The sequence below is a fragment of the Mus caroli genome, chromosome 4 (assembly GCF_900094665.2).
Source record: "Mus caroli chromosome 4, CAROLI_EIJ_v1.1, whole genome shotgun sequence".
NCBI lineage: Eukaryota > Metazoa > Chordata > Mammalia > Rodentia > Muridae > Mus > Mus caroli.
Genome location: NC_034573.1, coordinates 131,522,644 through 131,527,370, shown reverse-complemented (window position 1 = coordinate 131,527,370; position 4,727 = coordinate 131,522,644).

Here is a 4,727-nt window from a genome sequence, read left to right as displayed (position 1 = left end):
TAGGGGGAGAGGGAGAGGGGGAGAGGAAGAGGGAGAGAGGGAGAGGGAGAGAGAACTACTCTATAACCCTGCTATACCCCTCCTGGGTATTATCCAAAACTTCTAAATTACATATCAGAGATCCTTTAATGTATGGATGAGGAGATTAATGACTACAATGAGGGCTAGCAAGATGGCCCAGTGAGTAAGAGCACTTGCATGCAAGCGTAAGAACCTGAGTTTGAAGCCAAGCATCTGTAAAAAGCCGGGTGTGGCTGTGTACATGCCTATAACCCCAGAAGTGTGCAGGTGAACACACACAGACATACACACATTGTTACATAGATCAACAAGCATCAAGCCATATAACCATGAAAAGACAAGAACATTGTTCCTACTTAAAGGCTGTCAGGCAGAAAGAGTTTTCTTTGTCCTAGACTGGCCTTTTCCAGGTAGGATGGGGCCCACGCACATGACATAGGTCAAGATGCTTCATTCAGTATGCAATGCTTCACTCAGAATGTAATATCATCCCCAAATAAATACCCTTGCTAAGCATTGAATATGAATTGTCTCCCATTGGCTTATGTGACGATGACAAGATCCTAGATGATGGTGCTATTTTGGCTCTATATTGGGAGCTATCACAAACTTTAAGAAGTGAGACCTAGCTAGAAAAATTGATCACTCCGGATGTGCCTTTGAGGCTACATCTTGCCTTGATCCCTTCCTATATAGCTCTGCTTCCCATGCACCACGATATCAATATGCCTCTTCTGAAATTCCCCCAGATAACAGCAGCAGTCTTGGCTGTTATGCTGTAGAGAGAGAAAAGAACACTGGGATGCAGTAGGTCAAGCAGCTGAAATTTGATTTTATCAGGTGAGAAAACAAAAGCAAAAACAATCTCTGAGGATCAGTGAAGACCTAGCCAAATGCCTCCTCCCTCTGGTGCCAGGATTACAAGTTGTGGTCTATCAATTCTCTTCCCTTGGTCCATCCTCAGCATGTCCAAGGTGGTCCCATTCCTAGACTATAATCTTAGTGTCTTAGTCAGGGTTTCTATTCCCGCACAAACATCATGACCGAGAAACAAGTTGGGGAGGAAAGGGTTTATTCAGCTTACATTTCCACATTGCTGTTCATCACTGAAAGAAGTCAGGACTGGAACTCAAGCAGGTCAGGGAGCAGGAGCTGATGCAGAGGCCATGGAGGATGTTTTTTACTGGCTTGCTTCTCCTGTCTTGCTCAGCCTACTCTCTTATAGAACCAAGACTACCAGCCCAGGGATGGTCCCACCCACAAGGGGCCTTTCCCCCTTGATCACTAATTGAGAAAATGCCTTACAGTTGGATCTCATGGAGGCATTTCCTCAACTGAAGCTCCTTTCTCTGTGATAACTCCAGCTGTGTCAAGTTGACACAAAACTAGCCAGTACAATTGACCCCTTGTCAACTTGACACACAAACACATCACTAGTAAGCCTCAACCCTTACATTCTTATTCATCCCCAAGGTCTAAATAACTTTAATCATCCCACAGTCTTTATATATTCTTAAAATTTCAATCTCTTTAAAATATCCATCTCTTTTAAAATCCAAAATCTTTTTACAATTAAAAGTTTCTTAACGGTGGGCTCCACTAAAATAGTTTCTACCTTCAAGAGGGAACTGCTTGTGGACGTTGTACATCGTGGTGCGCACTAGGCTCCGCACCACGATGTACAACGTCCACAAGCAGTGTTTTCAGAAAACACTTCCCAGAAGATGTCACCTCAATGATGCTGGTCTTTTCTTAATCACCGCTAATTTCTTAGCTCCAGCTAACCAGCATCAATAGTTCCAGTAGTGCAAAGTTTTTGCTTTAGTAGTTCTGGTATCTTGTTAATCACAGCTGATTCTTCAGCCCCAGCTAACCAGAACCACAGAATCTTCACAATGAAAACAACAATGGCCCTAAAAAGAGTCTTTAATTTTCCCTCTGAAATTTCACAAACCAGACCTCCATCTTCTGCACTGTTCTCAACATTATCTTCCAAGTTCCTACACAACATCTGACAGAGCTCTTAACAACAAATGGATCTTCAAACCCAAAGTTCCAAAGTCCTTCCACAGTCCTCCCCAAAACATGGTCAGGTTGTCACAGGAATACCCCACTCTGCTGGTACCAATTTGTCTTAGTCAGGGTTTCTATTCCCGCACAAACATCATGACCGAGAAGCAAGTTGGGGAGGAAAGGGTTTATTCAGCTTACATTTCCACATTGCTGTTCATCACTGAAAGAAGTCAGGACTGGAACTCAAGCAGGTCAGGGAGCAGGAGCTGATGCAGAGGCCATGGAGGATGTTTTTTACTGGCTTGCTTCCCCTGTCTTGCTCAGCCTGCTCTCTTACAGAACCCAGGACTGCCAGCCCAGAGATGGTCTCACCCACAAGGGACCTTTCCCCCTTGATCACTAATTGAGAAAATGCCTTACAGCTGGATCTCATGGAGGCATTTCCTCAACTGAAGCTCCTTTCTCTGTGGTAACTCCAGCTGTGTCAAGTTGACACAAAACTAGCCAGTACACTTAGGAACTATAATCGCTAACTTGACACAATCCAGAAGTACTTGAGAAGAAAGTCTCAATGTGGAATTACCTAGATCCAGTTGGCCTGTGGACATGTCTGTGAGGAATTATCCTGATTACTAATTGATGTGGGAAGACCCAGCCCATGGTGGGCAGCACCATTCCCTAGGCTGGGGCCCTGCACTGTCTGAGATATGAGAAAGTGGACTGGGAACAAGATGAACACGTTTGTCCTGGTTTTGCTCTTGACTGTGGATATGACGTGACTAGCTACTTGAGTCCTGTCTTGACTTCCCCGAAATGATGACTGCAGTCTGGAACTGTAAACCAAGTAAGTCCTTTCTGCCCAAAATGGAACTACAACTGAACGCACCCTCTCTCATAATTCCAGTTTGCTATAATTAAATGTGGTAGATGAGGAGCTATGTATGAAGGTAGGAGACCTATAAAGTTGAGACATTTACCAAGGAAAGAGCTGTGTTTTCTTTCTCATGCTCCTGGAGTGGGGGCAGGGCACCTTGGGAGCTGGATAGAACCTGCTAAGGCTAGCTCTGTTGTTTTCCCCAGAATCCTGTCCTTCCTTTCATATCCCTGATTACTGCAAGCCACATTATTTGTCTGGGATAGAGTCATAAAGTGCTTGCCTCACAAGCATGAAGACCTGAGTTTCATCCCTACCGCCCACACAAAAAGCAGGGATGGTGGTGTGTGCATCTAACTCCAGCAATAGGGGACGGGTTGGACACAGGGTAATCTGGGGAGCCAGCTGGCCAGCCAGTCTGAGCTAATGTGTGAGCCCCAGATCCCAGCGAGAATATCCAAACCTCACCATTTAAACCCTAACATGTGCTTTAACCTTGATATCCTGAGTTGTTCTGTTGCGCCATGCCATCCACCATCACAACGGCAAAAGTGATCACTCGTCCTTGTATTTGTTAATTTTCCTTGCTTTGGTAAAACGCCATGACCAAAAGCAACTTGTGGAATGAAGGGTTTGTTTGGGCCTACAGCTCCAGGAGGATGAGAGTCCATCATAGCAGGGAGGAACGGCAGTAAGACAGCAGGAACAAGGACCTGAGAGCTCGAAGTGGGCGTGGCTGTAACATTCAAAACCTGCCCCCAGTGACGTACTTCCTCCCACAAGGCCCAAGTTCCCAAATCTCCCTAAACCAACTGGGGGCCAAATGGGCAAATACCCAAGCCCATAGGGGACAATTTTCATTCTAACCACCACAATCCCTAAGTTTCTTTCAGATGTGTATCACACCAAGGAGAAATTGACTAACTTTTACCTCGTTGTGGGTCTCTGTTCTGTAGCTCTGGCTGTCCTAGACCTCACTATGAACCAGGCTGGCCTTGAACTCACAGAGATCTACCTGCCTCTGTCTGCCTCTGCCTCTCAAGGGTTAAAGATGTGCACTACCACACCCAGCTTTGTCCCCTGCTTTCTGTGTGATATTGAGGAAAGAAACAGATCTCACCTCAAAGGAATAAAATTCATGGTTTATTCTGGGAACCAAATTTGAGGGATCATGACCCAGGAATGCAGATTTCGGTCTCCTCTAATACCATGCTCCAATGAGGTAGCAATTTTATGACCTTTTTTTTTTTTAGTAACATAACAAAGAAAGCCACAAATGAAGATACCATTCAAATATGTTGGCATTGGGTAGGCAGGTTATAAGATGGGAGGACTCTGCCTTAGGGCTCCCGGGGGATATCCAACAACCCTTTGTTTTTGGTGGAAAAGCAGGGGTTTCTTAAGTTATTACATTTCAAACCGTTTTTATTCATCTGTCAGATGTCAGGTCTGGGTAACAGCAGGGTATTTGTTTAGACACGAAGCTGGGGCTAAGAAGGATATTTAGTGGGCTAACGACTACGCAAGATAAACTTAATTAGACTCTGGACGTACGTCATTCCCACATCGCCACATCATGGCAGTCCCAACCAGTCAGCCAGACACAGTTTCTTTCTAGGAAGTCACACTGTGTTGAGGGGTGCCTGGCTCTGGCTTCAGAGAGCCCAGTCAGTACCCACGGTGCTGCCACTGCCTAACAGTAGCAATTACTGTGACTCACCCGATACCAGCTTTGTTCAGCCACAGAGAACCCTGGCAGCTATTCTTTCTAGAGGAGAACCTCAGGTTCTGGGAGACTTAATCCCTTCCCCCAAGACCA